The sequence below is a fragment of the Ursus arctos genome, unplaced genomic scaffold, assembly GCF_023065955.2.
Source record: "Ursus arctos isolate Adak ecotype North America unplaced genomic scaffold, UrsArc2.0 scaffold_16, whole genome shotgun sequence".
NCBI classification, from domain to species: Eukaryota; Metazoa; Chordata; class Mammalia; order Carnivora; family Ursidae; genus Ursus; species Ursus arctos.
The window spans coordinates 59,239,359-59,261,000 of record NW_026622830.1 but is presented as its reverse complement, the minus strand read 5'-3'; the positions used below and the strand labels follow the sequence as shown (position 1 = coordinate 59,261,000).

General features: G+C 48.2%; 1 long non-coding RNA gene across 1 annotated transcript; it reads right to left on the bottom strand.

Annotated features, from left to right (window-relative positions):
• Positions 1–476: 476 nt before the first annotated feature.
• On the bottom strand, positions 477–20,888 carry LOC125282072 (uncharacterized). Its single transcript, XR_008959667.1, has 8 exons — positions 20,653–20,888; positions 18,081–18,243; positions 17,227–17,442; positions 16,756–16,859; positions 15,124–16,247; positions 14,624–14,745; positions 2,071–2,175; positions 477–730 (listed from the first exon to the last, which is right to left on the bottom strand). It is a non-coding gene; the product is annotated as an uncharacterized LOC125282072 (long non-coding RNA).
• Positions 20,889–21,642: the final 754 nt, after the last annotated feature.

Below are 21,642 nucleotides of genomic sequence, written 5' to 3'. Positions count from 1 at the left end.
TGAGACCCAGACACTGTATCTCCTCTCTCCATTCACATTCCTAGGTGCTTAATATACATTCTTGAACGACTACTTCCCAGCCCGCACTTTCCAAATCCTGAGTGGCCCGTGGGCTGGTCTGCCTGCTCCCAGTGTGCCCCTGAGCTGCTCACACAAAGGACAACTACCAGAACCATCTAGATGGAATCTCAGAAGTCCTTTGCACATAGAGAAACTGCCTGCTTTGCATTTCCTTTCGTCAACCCAGAAGGGCCACCGGCCTGTGAGGGTTGCACTTGAGAGCTTCTTGACCGGAGAGAGAGAACTATTAAGCAAGAAGATGCCCAGCACGTCCAGGAGCCCTTTCTACAGAGCCAAGCACCAGAGTAGCCCGTGCCATGTTTCCTCCCATGATTTCCTACAGTACCTGTATGAGGTTCATCCTCTTAACCACCCCACTTTTCAGAAGAGGAAAGGGAAGGTCAGAGAGGGGTAGTGCCATTCCCGAGATGTACACCCAGTAGATGGGAGGCTCACCCTGTGCTGTGCATGGGGTGGGCACTCACCTATTGAACTGCTGGCCCAGGACCTGTGTGGCTGAAGTGAACATCTCGTACATGCAGAAGATCGTTGAGGTGGTTGAGATGCTCCCATCTGGGAAGGATGGCACCAGGGACTGTACGAAACGCTCCATTGTGCCTTCTTGGAGCCTCAGCATCGTCTGGGCCTCATCCAGGGACAGGGATGATTCCTTTTCCCACCAGGTAGAGAAGGGGGGTGTGGGGGGCAATGGAGTCAGCTTCAACACCACGAACCACCAGGATGATCAGGGTCTGGGGCTCAGACCAGAGAGTCCCATCCCTTCGGGAACTTGTGCAAGAAAAGGGACTTGAGGGCCCACCTAGAAAAGGCTCTAGGCTTGAAAGTACAATTGCCTTTAGGGGTGAAATGAGAAAGCATTGGTCACTTCAACACATCTTGTTAGCTGAGCCACCACAGCCTTTCTCTCTCTGAATAGGCTTTATTAAGAACTGTATGCCTTTGAGTCATCAGTCAACATCCCTACTGCAGACAGGAGAAAGCAGAGGCTTAGCATCTCCAACGCTGCTCAAGATCATAGACGTTGGGCCTGAGAACTGTCCAGAGCATGGAATGCATGGCATTTCCCTATGCTGCTGCGGCCTGGTCTGTTCCTAAGGTGGGGAGAAAGGTTCAGGGGAAATCCACCTTCCTCGGCAGGCCCCAGGGGAGCTGGTTGTTTCTAGTGTGGGTTCTGGCCTTGCCGTGATCATCTGTGGGTCCTGAGATTGGACATCAATCTGGACCTGTTCTCACCCCAGACCAGCATTGGATGTTGTTGTGGGCTGAGGCACCTGCTGCTTGTCAAGGGAGATGGAGTAGCTGAGCCTTTGGAGCAAGCAGCTCCTCAAAGATGGCCTGGATTGAACTCTGAAAAGACAGAGTCCACTACCTGGGCCAGGAGGCATCAGAGGCCTTGCACCCAATCCGTGCTTGAAAGGCTGATTCACGGTGGCAGACAACCTCCCATATGGAGGTCCAAAAAGACATATGAGGACACAGCTTGTGACCCGGGGGACATACAATGAGTCGATGTGCTCTGAGAGGTGATACGTTACAGAGGAACATATAGAATGGCTTCTTCCCACCGTTCCTTTTATGTTCAATCACCCTGTGTGGGGTGAGGATTCATAAGGCCTTGGACACGTTCTCCAAGGACAGTGGAGCTGGGTTCTACACAGGATGGCTGGGGTGAGTCAAGAAAATACTCAAAACAGTAGCAAAATGCAAAGACACTCATGGCTGCGGGAAAAGTCACACAAAACAGAATGAAACAGAATAACCCACGCCCCAAACTGCAAAAAACACGAACACTATTCTCTACCATTCCCACCTATGGGAAGAGTGTCTTCCTACTTTCTCCCACAGCTGGTGGTGGAGGTGTGGATACTGGGATGACTTTGTGGTTGGGCCTGTGGGGCACTCATGTGGAAACACCATGGGAGGGCCCCAGGTTTGTCCCCATATTTGTGTGGGGGCCCTGGGTGTGTGGAACCCTCTTCCCATTCTCACCTCAGAGCGGCACTGATCCTGGGTGGCCTGGTGCACCTGCCACTTGTCTAGGGCGTTGTAGTTGAAGTCCCAGACCAGCTCTTCGATGACCTCCTGGGTGCAGCTCTGAAAATGCAGTGCCCCATAGACATGGGGTCAAGAGACATTAGTGTCCTCCCAGGACATTGCCACAAGGGGCCACCCGCATTAGAAATCCTGTTCTCTAGTTGAGGCAAAGAGGGGCAGCTGAAAAGACATCGAGCAAGGAGGTAGCCGGATGAAACTCTAGAGCTCATGATTAACATCGAGGTAGTTGAGCTTGGTCCCCAGTGCTCAGCTTCTCATCCTGCCTGCTATGACCTGGGGTGTGAACATGAAAGATGGGCCAGGCTTCCAACACCTGGCTGCTTCCTTCTGCCCAGGAAGGGTGTGTCCCACATCCTCTGTCCCCTTCTCTACACATAGACAACCAGCCCCCCACCCCAACACACACACAGGGACACACATAATGAGGGGCAAGAGGTGTGGGCCTGCTGAGGTGGCATCACAGTTGTTGCCTGCTCTCCAGTGGGCTGCCCTGAGCTGCCTCGTGTTACCTGTTGGTGTCTCCTGCCACATGTCCAGAGGGCTCGGAAAAGCGGGCTGAGCCGCCGTCTACAATTATTTGCAAGTCTCTCTCTCTGGGCTTGCCTGGGCCCAGAGACCCTGAAGGGAGGAAGGCAGCAAGAGAACATCCTGTTCTCTCGAACGTCTCCACCAAAGTGAGCTGGAGAGCAGGTTGTCTTTTGAATCTGGGTGCCCGGTTACCAGAGTTCTAAGTTCAGTTGGGGCCTATCACAGAGGAAGTGAGGTCACTCTTTCAAGATTCTAATCCCTGGGACCATGTGTTCAGTCAGACCTATCCAGAGCCCCTTCTTGGCAGTTGACTCCTTAGCTTTCTCCCCCATGTCATCTCCTTAACTGGACACAATGAGCCAAAAAGGCCATAGCCACCACTCTCTGGAAATGGAACTAGGGTCTGAAGCTTCAGGAGGCAGAGCTGAATTCAGACCTTACGTTCTGTGTTTCTTTGCGCACTTGTATGTCCTATGTCATTGTGTCTCTCACGTAGTCCCCACTTTCCCAGCCTGCAGTGTGGGGATCAGGCTAGAATCTACTTCCTTGGCACATCCTCTGGTGTCTGTGGATAAGAGTATTTATTACATGTGTGGGGTGGTCCCCTGTGTATCTGAGGCACAATTTTCAAGATGGAAGAATTACAAGAAGGGGTGGGACTTGGCATGGAGTGCTGCTCAGAAGAGGCCTGGGTTCCAGCCCTGTAATACTGCAACTGTCACTTTCCCTCTTGGCCTCATTTTAAGGTGGGCACCATGATGGTCTGGAAAAGCAAGAAGATGCAGGCATTGTCATCCTCTGTAGTAAAACCATGCAATTGTTTCCCGTTATATGAAGAACGAGACCCCGTTACCTCGTTTGGGTCTATGAGGGGAGCGGCTTTCACCATGGCTCCTAGGGATCCTGACCTGTGGTATAGGCATCAGACTGTAACCGCTAAGTGGTCAGTGACTGGCTTTTGACCCACAGGACATATTCAACGTGATGAAGTACCATGCCTAGAGCTTGTCTACATGTCATGCAAAGAGTTTCTCACTCCCTAGTTACTTTCCATGATGTTCCACTACTCACTCCTTCCCTTTCCCTTCTTCTTCTCTCTCTCTGAACCTGAACCAAGCACCGATGTTTTGAGCTGCCATCTACAGAGGCTCACAGGACAGAGAACGGAGGCAGTGCCAAGGCCAAAAGACACACAGGAACTCAGGTTCTGAGTCCAGATGGCATCCCGAGTCACGTGAGCCAACTTATGACAAAATCCTCTTCCAGTATGGCCCTGGTCACAGCCGCAGCCACTGACACACCTTGAGCCTGGGGAACCATGCTAATTTGGGCCCGCATTCTTCACCCACAAATACTGTTAGAAATTAAAGCGATGCACCTGCACATGCAGGGTATCAGGGCAATGCAGTCCCGGGGCAACTCTAGATAAGTAACAGTCTCCCAGGCCTCAGCATCTGTCCCTGCCTTCCTCCCTCCCCTCTGCTCTCCTCCTAGTGTCCCTGCAGCCACCCTGGCTGCCTTTTTCACTCCTCTGGCCAAACTGGCTTCTGTTATTGAGTGTCTGCAGCACAAGTCACTTCTTCCTGAAACGCTGCTCCCTGACGTGTGCAGGCCTAGCTCCCTTTGGTCAATCTGTTCTCAGCAACCTCAGCCTCAGTGAGGCCTTTCATATCTTTCCATGCAGTGACTCCCCAGCCTTCCTCCGTAGCACACTTCATTCCGAGTACAGAGCGCTTGCTCTTTTCTTTTACGTGCGTTCACTTTGGAGCTTTGGTCCATGTGTAGACTGGGAGCTCCTAAAGCAAAGGAGCCCTAGGTAATTTCAGCTCCGCGCACGGGCCCAGCAAGATACCTGGCATAGGGCAGTGCTCAGTGTGTAGTTACTCAATGAATAATTGAGAAGATCTTGGAGCCCACCTCCCCTCTTAAGCACCTAGACTGCAGAATGCTACTAAAACTTTCAAGCTGTTTCTGGGCAGGGGCGACAACCACAATGGCCTCTGCCTGACTCTTCCTGCTCCAGTTCCTCCAGCAGAACTCACCAGGTACCATGGACAAGGAAGCGCCCTGCACCCAGTTCTCCAGCTCTGGTGGCACAGCTCCACGCAGGCACACCAGCAAAAAAAGCCATGCCTTTTCTCGGGGGTCCTCAACGCAGTGCCTTTGCAGAGTCACAGAGCAAAGGAGCAGGATCTCTATTTTTCCCTTCTCTGTGGAATCTGAGACAAAGAAGAGAAAAGGAGGAAGACTAACTCAGAACAAGAAATCAGATAGAAGTAACCAGAAGCAGAGGGCGGAGGGGGTGCGGGAACTGAGTGAATGGTGAAAAGGTACAAATTCCAGTTTCAGATCAATAAGGAATAGGGATTTACAGTACACCCCAGGACTACAGTTCATTACTGCTCTATGGTGTATTTGAGAGGTGTGAAAAGAGCAAGTTCTGAGAGTTCTCATCACAAAGAAAAACCTCTCTTTCTTTTCTTTTTACTTCATTTTTGTATCTCTAGAGATGATGATGGCGGCGGACTAAATTTATTCTGGCGATCGTTTCACAGTATACGAAAGGAACATCATTACGCCAGGTATCTTAAACATACACAGTTCTGTATGTCAAATGTATCAAAACAACTGGAGCAAAAAAATATTTTAATATTCATAGAGAGCATCAGGAAATTGGACATGGTAAAAAGAACGTCACGTAAACAAAACTGAAAACAGCAGAACCGAAAGCCAGTAGGTTATCCTAGGGGTTAAAAACTTCAAGCCATTGGCATAGAAAGTTGATTCTGAAATTAAAAATCAGTGAATTAAAATTAAAGCAGATGAAATAGAATTTTAAAATTTTGTTCCATTTAACAATTTGTCAAAGAATAGAAAGTCTTAATAAGTGACGTCAGATAGTAACTTTTGAAAAAACTGTTCATGTTTTGGAAAATTCTGATTGTAAGCTTCCAAGTGGGCACAGAATGAGAACATTTTGTTTGATCAAAGTCGCCTCATGGAAAATGGCTGAAGCAAAATGTCTGAGATAGGACCTAAACAAAAGGATATAAATGGCTAGACGAAATTGTCCTGAGTTCGTTTCTCCGTATTTGCAGTTTACATTTATTTTCATGTCGTTAAGTCCATTAAGTTCATGGAGTACATTCTAAGGGTATTCCATGCATTAATATGTTTGAACAACCTCCCTGTAACCCAGCTTCACATCTCATTGTATCTTGTAAAACTCAAACTCTATACCATGAATCAGAAACTTCCGATGACCGCCTACTTCCAGCCCTTGGCAACACCATTCTACTGTCTTTGGCAATTTACTCTAGGTAGGTCCTAAGAGTGAAGTCAAAGTGTGTATTTTCATGAATACTCATCTACTTAGCATAATATCCTCAAGGTTCACCCATGTTGTGGCATATGTCAATGTCTTCTTCCACTTTGAAGAATCAATGCTATTCCAATATGTGTACATACAACATCTGTTCCTCCCTCGACAGATACTTGGATTGCTTTCATGGTTAAGCTATTATGAATAATGATGCCATGAAAATGTGTGTTCAGATATGTCTTCAAGACCATGCTGTCAATTAATTTGGGTATACACCCCAGAAGTGGAGTTACTGGAACACATAGTAAGTCTAATTTTAATTTTTTTTGAAACTACCATACTGATTTCACAACTATGCTGTTAAACATCCCTACCACACACATTGAATAAGGCTTCCATCTTCTCCACATCTTGGCCAACACTTGCTCTTTTTTTCCCTTCTGATTGCTTTTTTTTTTTTTTTTGGAAGAGTCATCTTAAAGGATGTAAAATGGTATCTCATTGCTTTTTATAATTTGCATTTCCCTTAACATTAGTGATGTATCTTTTCAAATTTCTTTTCACGTGCACATCTTTGAGGATATGCCTATTCCCAATTTGCACATTCACGCATTGCATTCATTTTGTTGTCTGTTGTTGAGTTCATGTGATCTCTATTCATTCTGGATATTGAGCCCCTGCCAGATAGACAGTTTGCAAATATGGTCTCCCATCTTGTGGATTGTGTTTTTACTTCATTGCTAATGTCTTTAACGTCACAAAGATTGTAAGTATTCTGAATGTCCTGTACGTGAATTTATTTTTCTTTTCTATCCTGTGCCTTGCAGGTCATATCCATTAAAGCATGGCCAAATCCTATTTTGTGAAGCTATGAAAATGAATATTATTGGGCTGCACTTCCGAGATGAAAAAGGTTCATTAGTGGAGTAAGAGAGCAGCATGAACTGGAGAAGCACGGGCATGATGATGGGGTCATGACGCTATGTGATCGCAAGAGGATAGGAATATGTATGATGGGCCAGCATGAGCTGTGTACTGGAAATGGGACCTTGTCCATTTTGTGCAGCACCTACGTGGATGATGGGAGCAGTGAGACATATGACTGGACGGATCCCCGAGCTCAGCCCTTCTTCCAAGTTAGACTTTCATTGCACTCTGATCCATTAACGTTTGAAGAGTTTCTTAATCAGATGAGGGACATAGTCTTACATGCTAGACGGTGATGAACATGGTGTGTGGGCGTGTCTGCAAGGAACTCCGTATCCCTCCCGTCTTGGTGAGCCACTGTCTGGAGTCAATGGCAAAGAAGGTTAGAGTACTAAATTACACTGGGGTCAAACCAAAGGGGAACAGTATGTCCCTCCTATGCTGAGCTGAAGTCAGGCAAGACCTTTATATGTTTGCTCTGTGTTCCCAGTTCATGGTCCCTAAGTTTTTTTTTTTTTTTTAAGATTTTTATTTATTTATTTATTTGACAGAGACAGCCAGTGAGAGAGGGAACACAAGCAGGGGGAGTGGGAGAGGAAGAAGCAGGCTCCCAGCAGAGAAGCCTGATGTGGGGCTCGATCCCAGAACGCTGGGATCACGCCCTGAGCTGAAGGCAGACGTTTAACGACTGCGCCACCCAGGCGCCCCATGGTCCCTAAGTTCTGCATGTTCCTCTCTGGGAGAGAGGAGATGGACATGTTTGAGGGGGAGCTGGAGAGCTGTATCACCACCAGGAATGAGACCGAGAGCCGACTCCCAGTCATCGTGCAAGTGAAAAAATGGGATCAATGTCATCAAAGAGAAAACCATCAGCCAGCAGTATTCATGCCGCCTGTGAGGAAATCTTGTCGAGAGGCACTTGTAAGTGATAGAGGGTGCACACCTGTAGTAACTCTGTGGCAAGTACAGATGTTACCTGCTTGAGGTGACCCACCTTGAAGAAACAAAGTTTTTGCCACCCTGTCAAGGGTGCTCAGAATGGACTCGAAGGGCAAGAGGCCTGGAACTGAAAGCATGTTTGAAAGTCTCTTTAGGGCTGAAATGAAAAAGGCAGCATGCCCTGAAAACTGCCTCACCTTGAATAGGCTAGCTCCCTTCATTGCTTGTGGGAAGAAAAGAAATCATCCGGTATTTTTCGTATTGAAAACAAGAAAACACAGAACCTTGGATTTCCGTTATTTTTTTATTGAAATTCGATTAGCCGACATACAGTCCATCCTTATTTCAGATGTAGTGTTGAATAACTCATCAGTTGCATATACCACTCAGTGCTCATCACATCACGTGCCCTCCTTTATGCTCCTCACCCAGTTGCCCCATCCCCCCACCCAACTCCCCTCCAGCCACCCTCAGTTGTTCTCTGTGCTTAAGAGCCCCTCATGGTTTTGCTCCGTCTCTGATGGCTTCCCGGTCAGTTTTCCCTCCTTTCCCCTATGATTATCATCAGTTTTCACTCATATGTGGAACGTAAGAAACAGTGTAGAGGATCATAGTGGATTTTCTTTAAAAGGATGTTATTTTCTGTCTTTCCATGTTTGACCGCATTTCACTTTTCTTTAAAAATGACACGTTCAAATGATATGTCCATTGACCCTGGAGGGTTGGGCGTTCTTCACACTTCCTCAATGAGTTAGGACCCTGAACCAGGTGTCAGGAGAACCTCCTCTGTGTTATTGTTCCCCGGGTGCCCTTGTTGGGCTTCAGCTTCCTTATCTGTAACACGATGAGAGATACGAATGCTAAATATTTTCCGAAAGTTGTTCCCGCTCCAAACTTTCGATGGCTACCAAGAGTCGAATATTGCTTCATCCACGAGACAAAGGTTAGGAATCGTTATTTCAATTACTTCGTAAAGACACACAACCAAGTAGAATGAGAACACCAGAGGAGCATCGCTCCAATAGGACTCGAGTGAAACTCTGCTCCAACTGCCAGTAGCATAGGACGTTACCTTTTATGTGAACACAGAGGTGGGCCCTGGCCTTTCCATAGAAACAGACTGTCCTTTTGTCTTTGGACATTTTCATTTACCTTTCGTGTGGATTGACGTTCAGCCCGATGAGACCTCATGAGGAAACTCTGCGTATTCTAAGCTTAGATCTCATAGGACCGATTTTTCTTAAGTTTTGAAACTACACTATAATTGACAGACAGTGTTATATTCCTTTCAGGTGAACAGCAGGGACTCAATAGTTCTGTACATTACACAGTGCTCAGCACCATAAGTGTACTCTTAATCCCCATGACCTATTTCACCCATCCCCCCACCTGGCCATCCCCAGTCTGTGCTCTACATTTGAGACTGGTTTTTTGTTTGTTTTCTCTTTGTTCTTTCTTTTTGTCTCTTAAGTGCCACACAGGAGTCAAACCCATGTTAACATAACACACATCGACTTTAAAGCTTACCTCCATTTCATGGTCTGGATGAAATGTGCTGACTATACCACCACGTTGACTCCACAGTGGCTCCCAGGGATCCCCACCCGTGCTATATACCTCCCTGTCTATCCACTGCCTGGTTGCTAATAGGTTTCTGACCAAGAGAATATGACAAAACATTGTCACTTTCCTGTTACTCTCTTCTGTTCCCTTCCTTTCTTTCCTGTATCCCTGCACTGGGGAAGCAAGCACTGGTGTTTAGAACTGCCCTACATAGAGGCCCACAGAGGAAGGAACCTAGGGAGTGCCCAGGCTAATAGGCAGAAAAGAACTCAAATTCAGGATTTCGCTTAAACCCACTTTGTTGAGTCTGAGCTAAATCCTGACATTAGTCACATCAGTGACTTGGGAGCAAATCTTACCACAGTTGGGCCTCGGGTGAGGCGCAGACTGCATCACACAGAGACCTGGGGGCAGAAACACCCAGTCTCAACTGTGTGGAGATTCCAGGCCCCCCCGAATTGGGAGCTAGGAAATATCACGCTTCAGAAGTGCTAAGCTTTCTAGTAGTGTTCTCAGAGACAAACAGATAGCTAACTCAGGTAACCTGGCCCTCCCATCCACTGCCATCTCTTGTTCTCACCTCCCAGCCTCCACCAGCCACTCTGGCCACTTTCCGAATCTTCTCTGGTCAAACTAGTTTCTGTCTGAGAGATTTGGCCCCAGTGGTGCCCTCTCCCTGACACACTGTTCCCAGAGGTGTGCAGCTCTTGCTCCCTCTTGTCAATCTGCTACCAGCAGATGTCACCATGTGGAGGCCTTCCAGACCCTCCTCTCCTGTGACTCCCTAGCCCTCCCTACTACACTGTGCTGGTAACTGGAGTATAATATCTGCTCTGTTCTTTCACACATCTTGCTTTCAAGGTGTTCTCCATCAGAACAGCAGAAACAACTTGGCCATTTGCAGACTGCACTGGGGCCCACCAACTCACCTGGCACAGGCTGAGTGCTCAGAGCATAGTTGCTGAAAGAAGAAATGGGAAGGTCTTGGGGCCCTGCCTTCCATCCATGTCACCATGTCCATTCCTGAGCCCGTTATGCTAGCACTGGGATGGGCAATGTGAGAGGCTAGAATGGATATCAAGTGGCCAGGATGTACTCGGCTGCTTAGTGCCTTTTCCAGGTTGAATGCACTTGGGTGGATGTCAATGTGTGATGCAAAGATCATCATACCTGGTGCCCACTCCCATGGGTCCACCTACATGTCTGTTCCCCAGGACTAATTGTCATAAACCTTCTTCCTCCCAGTCCCTGACCAACGAGCCAAATCATCTACCACTGCCACGAGCCAATGTATATTCTTTCCTCAGGCTGCTTTTCTTTCCATACCACCTGAAAAAATTGAAAGAATTTTGAAATGCTCGAAAGAATTTCCCATCGCTGCATTCTATCAAGACTACCCTGAACGGGGCTGTAGTATATCTGCAGCCACTTTCCATCCTGCAGCCACATCCAAGCCCATTCAGCCATGAACCAACCTCAGTCTTTTCCCTCCTCTGTCGCCTGGAGCAATATTGGGTCTTCTGCCCGTCCTCTCTGAAGCTCCTCTGGCCCGTTCATGGGGACTTGCGAGGGAGCCCGTGCACCACACACAGAGTGGCCCCTAGCACCTGCCTCTGCCCACGTGCCAGGGCTGACTCAGGAGCTCAGGCTCCCACCTTACCCCCTTTCAGCCTCGGCCATCCCTCTTGGAAGGACTTTGTGCTCTGCACACATCACAGAGATACAGGAGGGCACAGGAAAGAAAACCCACTGACCTAAAGAAGCTCCTAAACTATTGACCTCCTTCCATCCTGCCTCCATATGCCCTGGAAGAGAAGAGGAGAGGCCTGCAGGTGTGGACAAAGCCCTGCCCTGGCTGTTTATCTTCCCGGCAATAAAAAGACCTCCTCGTTGCGGCCAAACTGTTGCTGAAAATTCTGTTTTCAGTGGTGAAACAGATAATTTTGGTCAAATGGCCTGCTGGCGCTGTTTGTCAGGGTGGTCCGTGGACAAGTGGCCTCAGCATCCGCAGAGGGCGTGTTGGAAATGCAGAGTCTCAGGTCGCTCCCAGTGTTACTGAATCAGAATCTGTATTTTCACGAGATCCCCAGGGGATCCGGGCCTAAGACGATGTCTCAAAAAACCACTGTTGAATGTTCCCCAAAGAGAAAGCTAATCGGCACCTTGATATACCAAATGGGGAAGGCATGGTTGTTTCCTGGGCCTTTTTGGCAGTTTCTAGCATTCTAGAATTCCATAAAGGGTTGATTCCCCGGTGGACATGGTGGGAGTTGTTGTGCAGGAAAGGAAAGAACACCATACCTGCTGGGAAATTGAGCAAGGACGGAAGCTATGCATGGGCCCAACAGCAAGAGCTCCAACGCGCCAAGGCTGATCCCCTGCTCTAGAGCTCTCTGCTGTTCTTATGCTAGATCCCTTTGTGTCAGGTGATGGGATGGGAGATTGTTCTTGCTTTTGGAGCTGGCCTGTATTGCTGTAACTGGTCCTCTAAGATTCACTTTTGTTGTATCCCAAAGTTTTGGGACGCTTGTCTTGTCATTGTTCTTGGATTCCATGTAATTTTTTTTCCTATTTTGAATTCCTGGTTGACCCACTCATTTCTCGGGAGCGTGTTCTTTCACCTCCTTGTGTTCATGGTCTTTCCAGGTTTTTCTCTTGTGGTTGATTTCTAGTCCATACCATTGTGGTCAGAAAAGATGTATGCCATGACTTCCATCTTTTTGAATTAGTAGAGACTTGTTCGGTAGCCTAATATGTGATCTGCTCTGGAGGACGTTCCATGTGCAATCGAAAGGAATGAGTATGTGCTGTTGGAGGATGGAATGTTCTGCATGCGTCTGTTAAAACCAGTGCATCACCCAAAGCCACTGTTTCCTTGTTGATTTTCAGTTTGGATCATGTGTCCATTAATAGAAGGGGGGTGTTAGATCCCCTACTGTATTGTATTACAGTCAATTAGTTGCCTGCTTTTTGTTATTAACTGTTTTATGTATTTGGGTCCTCCTATGCTGGGTGTCTAAAAATTTAAAATTGTTCTATCTTCTTGTTGCATTGTCTCCATGATTGGGACACAGTGTCCTTCTTTGTGACCCACTACTCTTTTATTTTTTATATTCTGTTTTGTCTGATAGAAGTATTCGTACCCCTGCTTTGTTTTGGCAACCAGTTGCATGCGAGATGCTTCTCATCTGCTCACTTTCAATGTGCAGGGGACCCAGTAGGTCTGGGGGCTCAGGCTGAGTACCTAATTTCGGACAAGTCAGTGTAAGTGTGCAAACTGAGACTGAGTGTGTAAACTGTTGAATATTAGTGACAATGGAATATTACTCAGCCATCAAAAAGAACGATTTCTCAACATTTGCTGCAACATAGACGGGACTGGAGGAGATAATGCTAAGTCAAGTCAAACAGAGAAGGAAAATTATCATATGGTTTCACTCATTTATGGAACATACGAAGTAGGAAGATCAGTAGGAGAAGAAAGGGAAGAAGAAAGGGGGAGGTAAACAGAAGGGGGAATGAACCACAAGAGACTATGGACACTGGGAAACAAACTGAGGGCTTCAGAGAGGAGGGGAGTGGGGGATTGGGATAGGCTGGTGTTGGGTATTAAGGAGGGCACCTATTGCATGGTGCACTGGGTGGTAGACGCAAGTAATGAGTCATGGAACTTTACATCAAAAACTAGGGAAGTACTGTATGCTGACTAACATAATAAAAAAAAATTATTATAAAAGAAATAGAGATGATGGACTTCAGAAAACATGGACCTAAAAGTCATGACGGACAGCAAGGAGAGTGTGGGGTTTCTCTGGTCAAGGATATGGCCCCTTATCCTGGCAAGAAAGAGCCCGTCCCTGATCCATCAGATGCCAGCCAGGGAACAGTAGCTATTGTGCATCTGACCCAGAGCCTGGGGCCTGGAGGGAACTGCTGCTTCAGAAGAACCGCATAAGGAGATGCACGAAGGCTGGAAATCCTGGCTCCTAGGTCAGCATAGATGTTCATGGAACCAGGCTCAGGTGTGCCCTTTAAGGTACCCCTCCCATCTTTTCCCAACACACAAAACAAGCAGGAAAGGGTATCCAGAGATCACTGACAAGAATCCCAGAAAGATTCCAACTTGGTAAACGGCCAACGGGGAGACTGAGGCTGGAAAGCCCTGCCTGCCCTGAGTCCATCTGCAAATTATCTTCCTCTGGCTTTGTCCCCTTCACACGCAGGATTTGATCTCCTTCCGTGTTTTTCCCCACTAGGTGCTGATGCAGTTCCAGAGATTGAACTACAATACAACAAGTTCCAAATACGGGGGCAATACAAAACCAAACACTAAACCAAAAAAGCATCTCAACGGAAGAAGCAGGACACAGTCTTCCTGGCCTTAGAGCGGAGAAAGGCAACCCCAGTCCTGGGGCAGGAAGGAGTTCTGGGGCGTACAAGTCTTAAAGACTCCCACTTTCAGTGGTTGTTGCTATTCCTGGGAAAGTCCCTGCAACCTCTAAATCTCAGGAGTTCTGAGGAGCTGTCTCTGCTGTTTACCCAAATTCACTGACTGAAATGGACGCGTGCTCTGAGTAAGGGGGATTTGGGGGTGCCCTCCAGTGGCTAGGGAGAAAGGCTGGCACTTCTCCTTCCTCCCACATACAGTAGCTGATGACTCTGGGAGATTTCCTAGGTCAGGAACGAATATGAGAGTCTGTGCAAGTTTTCCATTACTGCAGGAAGTAAAAGACCCAAACCACACACCTGTGCTCTAAAACAAAACAAGGGCTTTACTCTCCTAACATGCAAATCTATCACGGGACTGTTTAAAACAACTAAATGGTGCCCCCTACATAAGGAAATAGATGGGGGGAAGGGGTGTGGAGTAAATGGGCGCAAGGATGCAGCTGCTGAGGAATCCCTGCAGGGCCACTGGACACTTGCTCAGCCCTGAGGTTGACTGCGGCCAGTTCTTCTTCTTGAGTGCTGCTGACCAGCTAGGACCGGGGCTCCAGCTGGCAGGACAGGGTGTAGCTAAGGACAGAGGGACACCTGTGAGTTGCCCAGGAGCTTCCATTCAAGAGTCCCTGCCAGTGTTTGCCCACAGCTGGAGTCTGGCGCCCCGGCAACAAGGCCTGAGGCTGCCCAGGGAAGGAGGATCCCAGGAGTGGCCAGCAGAAAGAGTCCACCCCGAACCTCACCGACCCAGCTCCTGATGGGCCTCACCTCTCAGCCTCGCTGAGCGGCTCCATAGCCTGGAACCAGGCCCAAAAAGGATCCTCGGGCTCTAGGGTGTAATTCTCGGCAGCCACCTGGAGCAGCATGATGTCTGTCATGACTTGATATTCCTGAGCAGAGAGAGAAGCACAGGATGTATAGGGAGCCTGGGAGGGGGGGCGGGGAGCTGCAGGGTCTGGTGAGGGTAGAGCATCGGGACCGGGCACCCATCCCAGGTCCTGGCACACATTGCCATCCTCCTCCCTGCAGATTCATCCGGTCTCCACCTGTTCTCAGAGATGAGTATCAGTAGCCCCTCCTCCGGGAAGTCCTCCTGGATGCCATGCTCTGTCCCCATCTCCTAACGGGATGGGACTTGCACTGCTTTCTTCTCAAGGGATCCCAGGAAATGTGAGGTGGAGGGGATGGAGCCAAGCAATGTTCTTCCCAGGGACATCTCTGAGGCCCACTCCCTACCCTTCCCTGCGGGAAGCGCCACATATGCTCACCTTATTTCTTTTGTGGTGGTTGATCTCATTCCCCTGGAATGCAGACAAAGTCCATCAGAATGAGGCCCCTGGTTCTTAGGAGCACTTGATTCCCATCCCTTCTCATGCTGCACCATGGCCAGGACCCGTGAGGGGCTGTGCATACACAGATAGCGGGCCTGGGATCTAGGCCAGGCTCTGGGGTCCAGAGAAAGGAGGACATGGGGCAGATGGACTGGCTACAGGTCGGGACCCTGCAGCACCACCCTCTCAGAAGACAGTAGGGGAGGCCGAAGCCTCAGGCAGGAAGGGGCTGCTGCGGCTACGGAGGTGCTTGCTGACGTGGAGGGTCCTGACTTCATTCTCCCCCCACGAGCAAACTCACCGGGGGAGGCTGAGGTCCACTCAGACAGACCTCATGCAGCTTTGCCTTCAGGAAGCTCTGCTGCTTCACCAGTCTTCGGCACCGGGAGCCATGTCCTTACTGCAGTCTCGCCTCACTCATTGCTGAGATGGGCAAGAGACCCCGGCCTCACAGGCGCAGCTCTGAGGCTGTCATCAGGGTAGGTTTGCCGAGTCCTGAGAGCTCAGGGCTCATTACAGGGGTGCTCTATTCCCAAAGGTCCAGATTCTGGTCCATCCCCCACAATCTTCAGGCTCACCCACCTCCAGATAGACCTCCACTGCGGTATCCAACATCAGCAACTTGGTGAGGAAAGTGCCAAGGAAGGGCACGACACCCTGTGTCCTAAGGGGGAGAGTGGGATGAGTCACTGTTCTCTGTTGCCCACAAGGACCCTCCCCTGAAAAAGCTCCAGCCTCCTGGCCCACCCCAGGTGACCATGTGGAGCAGCTGTCGACACTAAGAGAGACGGTGTCAAGGCTAGGGAGTCTGCTTGGACACCACCTGCTTGCCCCCTCACCGCCAACAGCATCCTCACCTAGGCTGTCACCACATTCATGCCAAAGGCTTCCCCTCCCCAAGGAATGCTTCAGACCATTCCCGACTTCATCCTCGCAGGACCCTGTTCCCTCCCACCCCTCCTCTCTTTCCAGACCTCCACCTTCCAGGCTACCTTGATGAGCAGGTTCCTGCCCTGTGCGGTGTCCTTGCTGCACAGCTTTTGAAAGATCCTCAATGGCTTCTTGAACAGAGGCAAGGGAGGCAGGATCAATGGACGAATAATGTGGCAGGGTTGAGTGAGAGTGCCTTTTCTTTGAGAACCCCAAAGTGTCAACCTGCCTGGTTGAGGGTTTCTTCTGGGATCCTCTGAGCACTAAGGTCTTTGTAGGACATGGGAGGGAGCTCTCATGTGGCTCGTCCTGGGCCTCCCTTCCCATATTCATTGAGAAACACTGTTTGGGTCAATTTGGGGTTCAAATGGGCAGAGAGCTTAGTGGCTGTCAAGGAAACACGTGAAGAGATTTAATGCAGCTCAGCCCCGTGTGGGACATTTGGCAAAACTGATTTCTAAAGCGGGAGGCATGGTGGCCTCTTCACCAGGAAGGCTGAGAGACGCACCCACCAGCCCAGGTCTTGTGGTCGGGGTTTGCCGCCTCCCAGAAGGTCCAAGCTGCCTGAGGGGGAAGAGGACAAGCCTCTGGGAGCTCCCTCATCCATCCTGGTCCCTCCATGGAGAGAGGCCTACTCACCTGGAAACCTTCCCCCACGTGTTCTCGAGGCGGTGAATGGAGACACTCTGCAGAGCCGAGAGGATGGCATGTAAGGACGAGTAGTTCCTCAGGGCTTGACAGGCCTGGGGAGGGAAGAGAATGGGATGTCACTTGGGGAGCCAGCACCTGATTGGCTCTCAAGCTTCAGTCCCCCTCAGGGGAAGGCGCTCCTGCTGGAGGAAGCCGCTGTCCAGGGACCTGCCGAAGGGCACACGTGAGGCCCAGAGGAGGAGGAGGATTTTACCTCACTCCAAGGAAGGAGCCAGGCAGAAACGGAGCATCCCAGCATAGGGCCACGCAAGGGGAGGTCAGCATGCCCCTGGACCAAAGAGCCTAGGGACTGCACAGTCCTAGGGCAAAGACCAGGGCCTTCCACCCTGAGACCTGATCAAGGGAAGAGCAGTGCCCGAGACTCAGGAGAGCACCTCGGCTGGGCTTCCCATTGCATACCTTGGCCACCTTGATCCAGTGCTCCACCACCATGGCCCTATCCCGGGCTGTCATGCTTGGGTTGCCAAGGCAGGTGGTGATGACATACTTGGCCACACTGTTGAACTGGGCGACAGTGGCCCGGACTGTGGGTGCCAGGTGCTCACTGCCAGGCTTGTTGCGCTTGGACCAGATGGAGCCCAGGCACTAATGGGGCAGCAGCTTCTTGAACAGCTCCTAGAGAACAGGCGGACCTTGGTTCACCCAGCCATTTCCCATGCAAGACTTATGTCCTACGTAGGGGTCACAGGTCAGAGCTGGACCTCAGGGAGCTGAGAATCTGGCCTGAGCCTGGGTGGAGACCGTGGATTTCATTCCATTGTTTTTCACTGAGGGAACAGGGTAGAAGGACAACAGCCCCAGGCATGTAAAGCTCCACTTCCCAACAGAAGCAAGGCACTTCAATATCCCCCTCCAGTCCTGCAAACTATGTGCATTATTCTCTTTTTCTGTGTTGGAACAGCGCCACACTAAGATTCACGCTGCTCAACAACATGATGCAGCTGTGCGATTACTGAGAATCTATTTGTTTTAGGCTTCTAACAAAATATCTATTTTCTCTCTTTTGAACATATATCTCACTCAGTAGTGACAGCTCAAGTTCTTTTTCACAATGAATGATTCAGAAATAAGTATCAAAAACAGATTTGAAGAGAACAGAAGAGACAATTAAAAGATACGGAAACATCCTACTTAATAAAAGGCCATGTATTTATGTTCTGAGTCGAATTTTAAAGCTTTTAAAACATTTTATTCCTATAAATCCATCTTAGATAGCAACTGGACCTCACAGAAGCACTTAAATAAACGTTTACCAGTTGTATCCTGGCGAACAATATTTCTTGCTTTCTCAGCTCCCCGTGCCCCAGATGTGGTGGCGCTCCTCGATAGCACTGGCTCGGCCACATCCGGGTGGCTCCGCCAGCTGAGAGAACAGGATCTCCCCACGGTGGCTCCTTTCGGAGAATAGAACACAGCCTGATAAAGGATAAGAAAAGAAAAATAATCTAAAGGCTGACTTCCTTATCATTCATTGCATAGCCTGTGTTACTCAGCAGATTTCATAAATCCAACTGTATATAATCGGCAGCTTCTCTTGTTGCAAAATTAGGTATCACTTCTCTGCTTTCCTCTCCTAGAGCTCTGGTCAAGTATTTCAAATGAGTGGTCAAGGATCCAAGAGAAATACAGGAGATAAGAGACCAAGACAGAGATTTCTGCACAGGTAATGTGCTGGTGGCTGCCACCTATGGGTGGTTTTCACACCCAGGTTCCTGAGAGTATATTTTGTTTCCACAAATCCAGTGCTTAGAAGGCAAGTATTTTTATAATGAACATTTGAATTTATTTTTATTTTTAATTTAAAAAATTTTTTAAAAAAATATATTATGTTAGTCACCATACAGCACATCCCTGGTGTTTGATGCAAAGTTCGATGATTCATTAGTTGCGCATAACACCCAGTGCACCATGCAATACGTGCCCTCCTTACTACCCATCACCAGCCCATCCCATTCCCCCACTCCCCTCCCCTCTGTAGCCCTCAGTTTGTTTCTCAGAGTCCATAGTCTCTCATGCTTCATTCCCCCTTCTGATCACCCCCCTTTCTTTATCCCTTTCTTCCCCTACTGATCATCCTAGTTCTTATGTTCCATAGATGAGAGAAATCATATGATAATTGTCTTTCTCTGCTTGACTTATTTCACTTAGCATTATCTCCTCATAAGCAAGATGATAGATCAATCAGAAATATTTGCCAAAGGCATTAATTACATAATTGAATTCATTCTGTATCATTCCATAAACTGTTTTTCAGATTGTTTACCTTCCTATAAATAAATACAGCCACTCACAGACTGCAGCGAAGATATTATAAGAATCAGTCCCATTAATGACATGTTTATATGGTTAAGTAATCACCATAATTGGTTCACACCTCCCCACATCCACATCCTCTGTGGGCCTCTCCCACAATGACCCTGGGCTTCATCACATGACTTGCTTTGCTAGCAAAATGAGCAAGCAGAGATTTGAAATGCGTTCGAAAATCTGGGCTTGCCCTGTTGCTGCTCCTGGAAACCTAAAACCTCACCAAAAAAGCCTGAGCTGGCCTGCTGGGCAATAAAAGGTATGTGGCCAAGTCCCCCCATCACTGCCCCAGCTGACAGCTGGCCAACCCTAGAGCTGCCTGGCTGATTATTTGACAGCCTAGCTGACTACAAACACAGAAGGGAATCCAGCAGAACTCCCAACTGTGTCCAACCCAAACTGCCAACTCATAAAATCATGATTTAAACAACTGGCTGTTCCTTTAAGTCACTATGTTTTGGGGTGATCTGTCACACAGGAAAAGCTGATACAGTCTATAATAAGGCTATTGTTGAGGCTATAGTCTACCCAAAGCAAGCAATGTATACTTTATGCATCTTGGGAGAAGAAACTCCTCCCAAGTTTTAGGACCAAGAAAAGCTATGTATCACCTAAGCTGTCGATGTTCCCCATTTGTAATCTGTGATCCTCTGCTGTAACCCTGTGAAGATCAGAGTCACATCTAAGCTTGCTCCCCTTCTCCCTCCCTAGCAAGAATAGGGGGCTCTCTGGCATGCATTCTGGCATCTTAACCACTCCGGCAACTCCGCTCCCTTTAAATTTGCCCCAGTGTCCTTACCCATTTTATCTATTGTATTATAGGTACTTCTATGAACTGCCTCAAAATCTTTACACAATAAATTGGAGTACAAGGGAATTAATCCCAAGACTGTGTCACAGCCTTAAAACAGTAATGAAGACAAATTGTTGTCCCCAGTAGAAACCACCATGGATGTTTTCCACCTTGATCTGACTCGAGGTCTCAAAACAACTTTTATCTAGAAACAAAAAAAGCCAAAATGACTCCCATCTGAAACACTCAGAATTTTTCTACCTTGCCTAAGCAGGCACTGGAATACGTCTTTCTAGTGTGGTGCCCGGAGCTGGACTTTCCCAGCTTCAATTTCTGGCTTTCCCACTTCTCAGCTAGGTACCTTGAGTGAGCCCATCACCATGGACTCTCTGTACTTCAGTTTCTGTCTGTGATACCTGGATAGTAACTCAGAAGTTACCAAGAGGGCGAAGAGAGAGAATACATACAAGCACGAGCCATTATTATTATTCCTGTTGCTACTACTGCTACTCCCCTTCATCTTCTTTCTTCCTCCACAGCCCCTTCATAAATTCATCATCCTTACTACGAGGACAGAGTGCTATGAAACACCATCCGACACCACCATTAAAAAGACACGGCCTGTATGGTTTATTCCAAAATTCCATGCATTAATTGCCTATATGTATAGACACACTCCGCCTCCATCTCAGACATCTGGTATTTCTCTGTAAGAGTAGAAGTACCTTTGTCTCGCTGCTTCTTTTACTTTTGTTCACTTAGTTTGTCTAGAGGTAGGTTTGTCATCTCAACTCCGTAACAGTTCTCGCCAGCACTGCTGTCTAGGAGTCCATGACGTTGGCCCACTCGTTTATGAGTTCTTCCCATTCCGTGAGGGAGGACAGCACACCAAGGAAGTCATCCCAGAGCTCTTGAGAAATGTACACACACAGGTTTGCTCGGATCCACGCCACCATGAGTGTCTAAAACCAACAAGCCAACAAGAGAACTGAATCACCCTCATTTGGAAGAAGAATGAGTTTTAACAAAATATTTTAAATTACTAGGAATAAAATGAACTTTAAAATAAAAAGCACTTGATCTTGATTTTCTTTTAGCGTCTCAAAATTTATTTGATCAACTGTAATCAGGATCTGAGCTACGGAGAAATCAGCTATTATCATGAACAAAACTACTGGTTCAAAATCCCCTGGTGTCTGCAGCTAGTCCTGGCTGTAACTTGGGAGAAGACAAAACTCTCGGTATAACAACTATTCTACTTCTTTTTTTTTTTTTTTTAAAGATTTTATTTATTTATTTGACAGAGAGAGAGACAGCCAGCGAGAGAGGGAACACAAGCAGGGGGAGTGGAAGAGGAAGAAGCAGGCTCCCATCAGAGGAGCCTGATGCGGGGCTTGATCCCTGAACACCGGGATCACGCCCTGAGCCGAAGGCAGATGCCCAACGACTGATCCGCCCAGGCGCCCCTGGAATTTACATCCTAAAATAATCATTTTGATTCCTGTGGTTTCTGTACCAGTGAACTTGCTACCTGATGGGATTCCTTTGGGCCCACCCTCCCTTCATGGGAGAAAGGAAAAGGCTGGACTCCACAGCCCTAGGGGCCCCTGCCAGGTCAGTCCTGCCTCATTTCTATGCTTTCCACCAGGTGCACACAGAGCTTTCCCTTTAGTGCTGACTCAAGGACATCCAGAAAAAGCATCCAGGGGACACCT